Source organism: Citrus sinensis, chromosome 8 (genome assembly GCF_022201045.2).
Source record: "Citrus sinensis cultivar Valencia sweet orange chromosome 8, DVS_A1.0, whole genome shotgun sequence".
In the NCBI taxonomy this organism is placed as follows: domain Eukaryota; kingdom Viridiplantae; phylum Streptophyta; class Magnoliopsida; order Sapindales; family Rutaceae; genus Citrus; species Citrus sinensis.
This window is the reverse complement of record NC_068563.1, coordinates 14,404,283-14,416,818: the sequence shown is the minus strand read 5'-3', so window position 1 is coordinate 14,416,818 and position 12,536 is coordinate 14,404,283.

Below are 12,536 nucleotides of genomic sequence, written 5' to 3'. Positions count from 1 at the left end.
AGCAATAAGAAGGTAGTTCTCAAACACTCCCCAAGGAGTGGAGGTATGTTTCCTCTCATCCTAAGGATTTAATTTTAGGTGATCCTTCAAGAGGTATCACAACTAGATCATCACTTAGAAACACATGTGAGCATGCTGCATTTATTTCTCAAATTGAACCAAAATCTTTTGCGGATGCGGAAAATGATGAGTTTTGGATTATGGCAATACAAGATGAGTTAAATCAATTTGAGAGAAATAAAGTATGGGAATTGATTCCTAAACCGGAACATCAATCCATTATAGGCACTAAATAGGTATTTAGAAATAAAATGGATGAATCCGGTATGGTTGTAAGAAATAAAGCTAGATTAGTGGCTCAAGGATACAACCAAGAAGAAGGAATCGATTTTGATGAAACATTTGCACCTGTAGCTAGATTAGAATCCATTAGGATGTTGTTAGCATTTGCATGTCATAAAGATTTTATTTTATTTCAAATAGATGTCAAGAGTGCTTTCCTAAATGGTTATATTATGGAGGAAGTTTATGTGAAACAACCTCCTGGTTTCGAAAATGAGAAATTTCCAAATCATGTGTATAAGTTATCAAAAGCATTGTATGGATTAAAACAAGCACCTAGAGCATGGTATGATAGGCTTAAAAATTTCTTGTTGGATAACGGTTTTTTGATGGGAAGAGTGGATACTACCCTCTTTATTAAAAATAAAAATCAAGATATACTTGTTGTTCAAATTTATGTTGATGATATTATTTTTGGTTCTACTAATGAATCTTTGTGCAAAGAATTTTCCTCTTGTATGAGTAAGGAATTTGAGATGAGCATGATGGGAGAATTGAAGTATTTTCTTGGACTTCAAATCAAACAAAACAATAAGGGGATCTTCATCAACCAAGCTAAGTACGTCAAAGACTTGCTCAAGAGATTTGGTATTGATGAATCAAATACCAAGAATACTCTAATGAGTACAACAATCAAGCTTAATAAAGATGAAAAAGGTAAAAAGGTTGATATTAAAAAGTATCGAGGTATGATCGGATCCTTACTTTACTTAACCGCAAGTAGACCCGATATCATGTTTAGTGTATGTTTGTGTGCAAGATTTCAATCATGTCCCAAGGAATCTCATTTGCTTGCTGTTAAAAGAATTTTTTGTTATTTGAGTAGAACCATAGATATTGGCCTTTGGTATCCTAGAGGAACTCATATAGATTTAACTTGTTATTCGGATGCCAATTTTGCTGGTCACAAGATCGATAGGAAGAGTACTAGTGGAACTTGCCATTTTCTTAGTCATTCACTTGTTTCATGGTTTAGTAAGAAACACAGTTTGGTGGCACTCTCAACTACTGAGGTGGAATATATTGCCGCAGGTAGTTGTTGTGCACAAGCACTTTGGATGAAACAAACACTTAGAGACTATAGTATTAATCTTGAACAAATTCCTATCAAGTGTGATAATACTAGCGCCATAAATCTTTCAAAGAATCTCATTCAACATTCTAGAACCAAGCATATAGAGATTAGGCATCATTTCTTGAGAGATCATATTCAAAAAGGTGATATTGCATTAGAATTTATCTCTACGGAAAAACAACTTGCCGATATTTTTACAAAACCCCTTTGCGAAGAATAATTTTCAAAAATTCGGCATGAACTTAGGATGATGAAATTTTTGTATTAACATCTCTATTTATGTTATTGACTCTATTAAAATTGTTTGCTTAATGATTGTTAATGTTTATGAAGTGTTTGAGCAAGTTAGATATATGTGGTGTTTGATTTACTAATTTTTGAATGTTTATGTGCTTCATGAATATATGCTTGTTGGATGGATTATTTGTTTGAATTAATCATCTTTTGGATGTTTAAAATCATGAATCATGCATTAAATTGGCTCTTGAGATGTTTCGGGATCACAAAATGATCACGGAATCGATCGAAACTAGCTGGAAAGCAAGTAGTGTGTAGGTAGACAGCAACCGGGCGGCTAGCAGCTTGGAAAATTGTCCTAAACCCGAGAGCAAGCGGCTAGCCGCTTGGTCACGGGTTTGGCTTTTTTTTTTTTGCTTCTTCTTCTTCCTTTGTTAATTTTCTGCACATGCTCTCTCTTTCACTCAAAACCGTGAGCAACCCATCCATTTTCACTTCCAATTTCGTCCATTTTCATCCATTTTCATGCCCAAATCAACCATTTAAACTAATACCCATGCATTTCATCTTCATTAAACACTTCTCCATCATGATTTCTTCACTTGTTCTTCATCATTCCATTCACACGTGAATAGTGTTCTCTATTTTCTTTCTCAAATCTCTTCATCTTTCACTCATTTTCTTGTTAAAATCAATCATCCAACTCATTATTCATCCATTACTCCTTCAATTTTCACTCTCAAAACAACATTTCATCAACTCTCCACATAAAACCCAAAATCAAAAATTCTCACTCTACCCGTTTCTCTCTCTTCATTTTCAAGCTTCCTTTAGCCCATTTTTAATTCACTCTACATCATAAATTAGCTTCATTCATCTCTAGGATTAATTTTCTTGCCTCAAACAAATCCATTTCACTCAATTTTTGTTAAACCCGAAATTGCATTTTTTAAGCTCTTTTTTTTTTCTTCCAACAATGGCGGGTGGTGACAAGTCGAAGGGAAAACACGTGGCCAAGAAGCGTAAGGATGATCATGGAGATTATTCAAACTTTATGTTGATTCATTTTCCACGACTCCAACTTCGGAAACATTTTCTTGACAATTTCAAGCCAAGGTCGGTCATTACTCCTTATTTTGTCAATCTCAGTAATATAGAGAATTTAGAAATTTGTGATAAATCTCTTCAAGATTTACTTATTACTATGGGATGGAAGAATGTGTTGGTCGTTAATGATCCTTACTATGAAAATTTAGTCAAGGTTTTCTATTCGAATATGGATACGAAATTATCAAATAGAATTGCTACTAATGTTGGGAGAGTTCACATTGAATTTGATGTTGCTTTGCTAAATTCTATCCTTGGCACTCCAAATGAGGGATTGGAAATATATAGTGCTAGAGCAAAAATCAAACAACCTTGGTTTTCCCTTGAAAATGCTATTCGAAAAATTTGTCGAAGGCGTGATTTGTCTATTGCGTTCTGTAACTCACCTTTGAAATCTCAAGTCTTACCCCTTCAAACTCGAATCCTTCATTATGTTCTTCATCATGTGATTACTTCTAGGGCTGGTCATGTGGATGAAGTTAGTCGTTTAGATGTAGCCATTTTGGACTACATTCTAGAGGAGAGGGTGCTAAATATTGGGTATATTATCCTTCATCACATGCTTAGTACTCCCAACTTAGCCAAAAGATCCCTTCTATATGCTAATATTATTACCCGAATTCTAAAGTATTTCCGTGTCCCTATAACCGAGCCAATCTCCTTGAATTCGAGGGAATTAGGCGATGAATCAATTGCTAATTTGGGTTTTTATTGGAGGGATGATCAATGGTATAAAGATGAAAGAAACAAAAAGGTTGGGGACATTGCTCCTACAGATCATCGTTTCTTTAACGATGTCCGTCCCCCAAACTTGCTTCCTAATCTTAGTGCCCCATATCTCTCACGACCTCCACCTTCCGAGGGCCCTTCCTACTCTACTTCAGCTGACTCTGAGGATCCGTTACAGCAGCTGTTAACTAAAGTGGATTCACTTTCTAAGCGGCAAGACAAACTTCAGTCTATGCTTGAAGCTTTTCAACTTCAGTCCATTTCCGAGCGAGAGCGTCTCTTTGCTCAACAGCAGCAGCTTCTTGATGACCAGCAGCAACTTTTTACAGCTCTTGGATTTCCACCACCATCCTCTTCATCACATCCACCATCTCCTTAGCACTCTATCTTTTATTTTTTTTTTATTTTTATTTGTCACTCAGCACTACATTTCTCCATGCATTGTTGTTTTTCATTTACGGATGACATCTTGTTGTTTGATATTTGGATATGTTGTTTTTAATTTGTGGATTAAGGATGCTTGTTATTTGATCTTCGAATATGTTATATTTGGATGATGTTTTCGGATTCTTGGAATATTATAACTCTTTGGTTTATTATTTGCTTAATTCTTATGTGTTGCTTGATGACTTGGTGGAGTTGTTGGTTTGTTCTACTTGTTTAAGCTTATATGGAAGTGTTTTTAATCACATTGTGTATTTGAGGATTTGTTCATTTTTAAGAGGAGACTCTGCCGAAATTTTTGCTTGCCCAAAATTGGTAATATCTTCCTTGAATCATTTTTATGATCTTTTTTCAAATTGCTTGTATCTATTTTTTTAAGGGGGTAATAAATATGATAAGTTTTTGATAATGATATTTTGGTTAAATTTTTTTTCGGTCCTAGCCTGAATTTCTAGTAATTTTGATGATGAAGGGGGAGAAGTCATGTATTTTCAATATGAAGACATGTAATACGTATTTTGTATTTCAAGTATTTATGCATGGTTTTGAAATATTAAGGGGGAGCTTACAAATTATCATAAATCAAACATTCAGGGGGAGTTTTTGTTTTGAATTTGATTTATATGTTTAATTATATATATCATGTATTAAGGGGGAGTATAAATGTCAAAATACATGAGATGTTTGTCATCATCAAAAAGGGGGAGATTGTTAGCCTAAAGGGCTATACATAATGTAATTTTGATGATAACAAACATGTGTATTAAGTAATTTAATAAATATTGTATTTCACATTTTCACTAGTTTTTTAAGGATAATATTTATGCAAGTGAATCAAGTGAAATCAAGATTGAAGACACTCAACGGACAACGGCGACATCAAGAATATAGTTTAGAGCTCAACGAACAAATTAATGCGATAAATTCTTGTAAAGCCGATATGATTTAATTGATGCATGATTTAACATTTGAAAAGCTCAAGAGATTAATTTAATTAAATACTTTTCATAAACTAAAAGGTTTTATTTTTATAAAGTAAAGTATTTTTTGGATTTAAGTAATTTGGACTTAAATGCTAAGATTTGAAATCTTTGATTTTAATAAGTATTAAATTTCAAAGTTGGATGTTTTTACAAACATTTGAAATGTTTTGGGCCATACTATAATTTATGAATATTTTGGACTAAAGTGAAAGGTTTTGAGAACATTGAAAAATATGGGTAAAACGACCTTTGTGCGAAATAATAAAATCTTTAGGGCCATATCATAATTTCAAAAAATTTGGGAAAGACAACTATTCTTAGGAAGTTCTTAAATTCGGACCTATTTGCAAAGTTTTATGACGTTTTGAGCTATAGTATAATTATAGAAAGTTTTGGGCCAAAGTGTAATTTCAGTGAACAATGTTACTATAGCAAAATTCAAAAATAACGGTAATATCACTGTTCTTGAGCGGCTAGCCAGATAATCAAGCGGCTAACTGCTTGGGCGCGGGAATTTACCTATAACGGCTAGTTTTTAGGCTTTCACTATAAAAACTCAACTTAAACTTCATTCTAAGAACTAATGCACGCAAATATAAGATCATACAACATATATTGAGCTTCCAAAATGCAAATCATCATTGATTGAATCATTGATGAGCTATTAGTTGCATATCCACTCTTAAAGAGAGTTTTTGTTGTAATTTTCATTTCTTATCAAATTGTGAGTGTGTAAGTGTGGGAAACACTTGTGGTGAAGAGATTGGGGAGATAATCTTTTGGTTGTAAAGGTTCATTGACACCTTGGAAGTTAATTGTAAAAACTTAAAGCCTTGAGAGGCTTGGATAATGAAATCCTCAAGCTTGGTTGGCTTGGAGGCGTGGACGTAGGCGGGGATTGCCGAACCACATAAAAATCAGCGTGTTTGTTTTTCTCTTCCCTTGCTCTTTTATTTTTGCGCCTTTTTGAATTTATTGTTCTATATTTCATTAAGGCGTTAGATTGATTTATTGTGCGAATCGTATTGCATTATTTTTAAAAACTCAATTCACCCCCCCTCTTGGGTTGCGTTACTTGCATTTCATATATGGCATTACAAGCATGTACTTTCTCTACCCTACAAGGTGAATCCCTATATCTAGTTCATCACAAATCTCAAATCAAGTGTGACCCTTTTGGGATTCAAGTTAAACTCAATTAAGGACACTCAACATAAGATCAAGTATTGCTCTAATAAGTTCCACTAAGACATGTCATTTTGTGGCTCTCTCTTAATTGGTATCATTAAATAGGAGGTCAACCGAAATAATGATTGTAATAAGATTTATTAAAGCAAAGTGCTACAGCAAATGTACAGCAACTCATAACAGTCAGGAACCCATCTAGATTATTTGTCACTCAACTACAATTAAATTTAGCTGATAACTTGTAAAAGAAAAACAAACAACAAAGTTTCAGCCATCAAGGACATATTTTCAACCAAAGAATAAAGAAGAAGAACAAGAGTTGAATGAGAAAAATTGAATCCCAAATATTCTACAGATTTTGTTATTGGTGAGACTTGTGTCCTTCGCTTCAATCTTCTTCTTTGTTTCTGTGGGTGTGCGAGTAACACTGGTTACTGCAGCTTCCAGCTCTGCATCAATGTCTTCTACTTCGTCTTCGGATGCAGTAGGGTTGATCACTTTCTCTTTGCCCTTTCGAAAGAGGACTGGAATGGGAGGCTTCTCTACAGGTTCATTTTCCTCTTTTCTTATGATGTGCTTCTTCCTGTACTTGGAAGATATTATTTTAGGGGGTTCCTCAAGTTCTTTTTCAGGTTCTTCATCTGCCTCTGTCGGTGAACTGTCTGTTATAGACTTAGCACCATCTTCTTCAGGTTGGTCTGATTGATCGTCAGCATTTGAATCGGCCTCTACTTGCGATTCTGCTATAACTTAATCCAAAGTTGTACTGCTACAGTAATGAATCAAGGAAATTGTTGTAGGCACTTTTCATGCATACAGCAAATTGGTGTAGGTGGTCCTCCAAGTGCTGCAAATAGCTCCAAAACCAATTGTTTTCCTTATACTAGGCTTTAAGCACACTGAGTGATATTGGAACTTAGTTCTTGTATTCTCCTCTCCATACCAACAACTCGTCTCGCCCCTATTACGGCAACTGGTTCTGGTGGGGCTGCAACAGATTCACTAGTAATTTGCTCGATGGTGTGTGCAGTGAGAGCACCATTATTCTTAACACGGTCATCTTGTGCATCAAGGTGGACTCCCGATACCACACATATGCTGGTGATAAGGGAAGCAAATAGTAAAACGGCCATTTTGTGCTTTTTCATAGCACACTCCCTAATTTCTTTTTCTATAATGATTCCCACATCTATGGGCAACCCTCTAATAATGACATACAAAAGTACTAACCTCTCTTATGAGATAATGGTGGTGTGTGTGGTTGGCATCAATATGGATTTCAAAAATTTCACCCACACCTTAGTAATCGGTTTCAAGTCTATCCTATTAATCACACGCCCTTCTTCATTAGCCCAAGATGCACTCTTTATGGTAAGGGTTTTGAAGATATTATTCCATTTTTATGGGGTTATATTGCCAAGTAATTTGGCATACTCGCAATCCACGTTAGAGGGTAAATTATAGAAAGCATTAATAACTCGAGAATCTAATGGTACAAGAGAGTTTCTTACGCAAATATTGTGTTGGTTGGGGCTTAATAGGTTGGCGTAAAATTCTTTTACCAGCGGCAACACAGGGTCTCATGGATGGTTACAGAACTCCAGCCACCCGTGCTTTGCTGCAGCAGCATACAGTGATTGCACGATTCCTAAGGGTTAAAGTGGGAACTGAAATTCTTTTTCTTCTAATATATTTATGCGGTTTGATAAATTCTTCATACTTCTCTTCCGCATGGTAGCTTTTAAATCAAGAGGGATCCTTTAATCGGCTGGCTGGCTTTTTATACCTTGGCATTACTATAACAGTGGGATGGATGTGGTAATAAGTCCAAGAGTGAAATAGGAAGAATAAATTGTGATATGTTGGGAGTTTGACTGCATAGGAGAAAGAGAATAGTATTATTGGGCAAGGTGAACAGTGAAACCCTTATATAGGTTAAAGTAAAATAAAAATTACAAAAAGAATTCCGATAAAAGAGATAAACTTAGGAAGAATTTTTTGGAATTTATTAAACATATCCCATAAAAATAGGAAAGAGATATTTATGCAGTAATTTAGGGATTAAACAATCTTTCCCAATCTCTATTTGGATTCACCCAACCAACTGTCACACGTTATGTCCAACGGTAAAATGGTAAGTTCTATAATTAAATCACTGTAACGGTAAAATTCATTGCTACAGCAACAAATCTGGCGTGCGTTAGCAATCCGCACTAAAATCTTCTCAAGTAGCTGCTGTAGAGTGGCTTGTCCTGGTAAATCTGTTAACACTACAGTAACATTTGTCAGTGTTGAACCAAACTCCAAGAATTATTTTTTGTTATTTGCTTAAGTACTTTTAAGGAAAGAAAATGAAAATGCTAAGTGACTTCCCTAATTGTTGGGTTGCCTCCCAATAGCGCTTGATTTTTTGTCCTTCAGCCTGATCGTCTTTTACTGGTTCACAATGTTGGGTTTTTGAGGAGTAAAACCTCTTTTGTATGGTCCATAACAGAATTCATGTATTGTTTTACTCGTTGCCCATTGACTTTGAATTCTTGGCCTATTCTCTCATCTAAAAGGTCAACAGTCCCGTATGGATAAATTTTGATTAACTTGAAAGGACCAGACCATCTAGATTTTAATTTTCCTGGAAATAGTTTTAATTTGGAATTGTAGAGTAAAACTAGTTGGCTTGGCATTAAGCTCCGTTGCAGGATGTGTTTGTCATGCCATTGTTTTGTTCACTCCTTATAGATCCTTGCATTTTCATAGGAGAACAACCTTAGTTCATCAAGCTCACATAGTTGAATCTTCCTTTACTCGGCTGCAGCATGTATGTCCCAGTTTAAGTGCTTCAGTGCCCAGTATGCTTTGTGCTCTAACTCGAGTGGAAAGTGGCAAGCTTTCCCATACACAATTCGGTAGGGAGACATGCTAAGTGGTGTCTTGTATACTGTTCTGTAAGCCCATAAGGAGTCGTATAAGTGCAATAACCAATCCTTTTTGGTGGGGTTAACCACTTTTTTCAGAATATTTTTAATCTCCCTATTGGACACTTCGGCTTGACCTTTGGATTGTGGGTGATAGACGATAGCAATTTTATGCTTGATTCCATATTTGGCCATTGCTGCAGCAAATACTTTATTGCAGAAATGAGTATCCTCATCACTAATGATTGTTTATGGAGTGTCAAACCAAGAGAAAATATTTTTCTGAAGAAAATTCACCACTGCTTTGGCATCATTTGTTGGTAATGTTGTAGCCTCCACCAATTTAGACACATAATTTACAGCAAGTAGTATATATAGGTTTCCAAAAGATGGTGGAAAACGGCTCATGAAATCTATTCCCCATACATCAAAGATCTCCACTTCCAAAATATTTGTCAATGGCATCTAAAATCTTTGAGATATGTTTCTTGTTCTTTGGCACCTGTCACAACATTTAGCAAACTCATAAGCATCTTTTAAAATAGTAGGTCAGTAGTAACCTGATTGTAGAACTTTAGTAGCTGTTCTATGGCCACCAAAATGTCATCCATATGTTGTAGCATGGCAGGAATGCAGTATATGTAGAATTTCTTCATTTGAGACACATCTTCGAATCACATGATCTGAGCATAACTTGCATAGATAAGGTTCATCCCACTAGTAGCTTCTAACATCATGAAAGAACTTTTTTCTTTGCTGATAATTCAACTCAGGTGGCAGCAATCCACTTACTAAATAATTGGCAAAGTCTGCATACCATGGAAGCCTAGATTACTGCAACATTTGTGCATGTTGTAACATAAGCAGTTGTTCATTAGGGAAAGTTTCAGTAATGTCAGGCTTAGTTAATCTGCTTCTAACCGTGATAGATGATTTGCTACCAGATTTTCAGTCCCTTTTCTATCCTTGATTTCTAAATCAAATTCTTGTAACAATAAGATCATCCTATCAATCTTGGTTTGGCATTTTTTTAGAAATTAAGTACCTTATTACTGCATGATTTATGTAGACTGTTACTTTGGTACGCACTAGGTAAGCCCTGAATTTATCAAAAGCAAACACCACTGCTAACAACTCTTTCTCTATGGTGGTGTAATTAATCTGAGCATGAGTAAGAGTTTTGCTAGCATAATAGATGAAGTGAAAAACTTTATTCTTTCTCTGCCCCAGCACTGCTCCAACAGAATGTTCACTAACATCACACATCAGTTCAAAGGGTAGGCTTCAGTCTGGTGCTATAACAACTGGTGATGTTACCAAAGATTTCTTCAACTCACTAAAAGCTTTGAGGCAATCTTCATCAAGATTAAAAGGCTTGTCATGCTCCAGCAATGAGCATAAAAGTTTAGCTATTTTGGAAAAGTCTTTGATGAATCTTTTGTAGAATCCAGCATGCCCCAAGAAGCTTCTAATACCCTTGACTGAAGTGGGAGGCGACAATTTATCTATCACTTCTATTTTTGCCTTATCTACCTTTATTTCATTTTTGGATACTCTACAACCCAACACTATACCTTCTTGTACAATGAAATGACATTTTTCCCAAATGAGTACTAAGTTAGTTGTCTCACATCTTTTAAGTACTTCTTCCAAATTGTGTAAACAATCAGTGTACGTTTCTCCAAAGACTGAAAAATCATTCATAAAGACTTCCAATGTTTGCTCAACCATATCTAAGAAAATTGATATCATACATCTCTAGAAGGTAGCTGGAGCATTGCATAAACCAGAGGGCATTCGTCTAAAAGCAAAAGTTCCATAAAGGCATGTGAATGTAGTCTTTTCCTAGTCCTCTGGTGCTATAGCAATTTGGTTGTAGCCTGAATACCTATCGAGGAAACAGTAGTATTGTTTGCCAGCAAGTCTATCCAACATTTGATCTATAAATGGTGGTGGAAAATGAACTTTTCATTTGCTACAACAGTTACTCCTCATTTCTTTGGAACACTTGCACTGGGCTTACCCACGAACTATCTAATATTGGGTATATGATTCCAGTATCTAGCCATTTGATGATTTTCTTCTTCACAACTTTCTTCATAATGGGGTTTAGTTGTCTATGTTGCTTTACTGAATTGCTGTAGCAATCCTCCAACAGAATTTTATACATGCATATGGATGGGCTAATTCCTTTAATGTCTGTCATAGTTCGTCCAATTGCCTTTTTGTATTTCCCAAGCACATCCACCAGGCTCCTTTATTGATTTGCATTCAGAGAAGATGAAATGATTACAAGGAGTTTATGGTTTTTACCAAGATAAACATATTTTAAATGTGTAGGTAAAAGTTTTAATTCAAGAGTATAAAGTGATTCAATAGATGACACAATTGTCTTTACTTCCCTGTTTGAGAGATCTAGAGATTCAAAATATTTGTTATGTCTATAAAATTACTTTTCTCTTAACCATGCTATCTGGGTTGTTGCAACATCATCTTCTTCGAGGCTTTCAAAAGTGATAGCTTTAATGACTTATTTACTGCAACATCTATTGATTCTTTCTGTTACAGTAAGATCTACAACACTCATAAAATTGAAATCTTCTGTCTCATCAAGACTTTTCATAGCTTCCAATATATTAAAGGTGACTTGTTGGTCATTCACCCTCATAGTTAGCTCTCTTTTTTACACATCAATTAGAGTATTCCTTGTTGCTAGGAAAGGTCTTCCAAGTATAATTGGTACCTCTTTGTCGGCCTCAAAATCTAGTACAATGAAATCCACTGGAAAATTGAATTTGTTTACCTTTACCAGTACATCTTTAATCTCTCTTTCATGATATGCATGAGATCTGTCGCCAATTGTAAAGTGACTGTTGTTGGTCTGCATTCTCCAACTAACAATTACTTAAATACAGATAATGACATTAAATTAATGTTGGCTCCCAAATCACAGAGTGCTCTGCCATTATATATAGTTCTAATTGAACATGGTATAGTGAAGCTTCATGGATCCTTAAGTTTTTTAGGAATCTTACTCTGAAGCATGTGACTGTATTCTTATGTTAACGCGATAGTTTCAAATTCTACCAACCTTCTCTTTCTCACCAAGATATCTTTTAAGAATTTCACATAGTTAGGCATTTGTTCTAAGGCTTCCATAAAAGGTATATTGATGTGAATTGCTTCAACACTTCCAAGAATTTGCTGAACTATTTGTCCTATTTTTGTTTCTAAAATCTTTATAGAAATGGAGGTAGATGCCTAAATTGTTGTACAACTACAAGGGGTACAGATTGCTGATCCTTTGATTTATTCTGAGTTGTTACTACTGGTGTTGCAACATATACTTCAACAGGTGTTGAGTAATTTCCTTTTGAGGTTGTTGAAACTTGACTACTATCACTAGTATCTTTATAATTAGTTTGTTATAACTCTCTTTCAATTTGAAGCTTTTCTTGTGAGGAAGTAGGTTCCAACCTTTTTTTGGCCACATCAACAGGAATATTAACATTCTTTCTA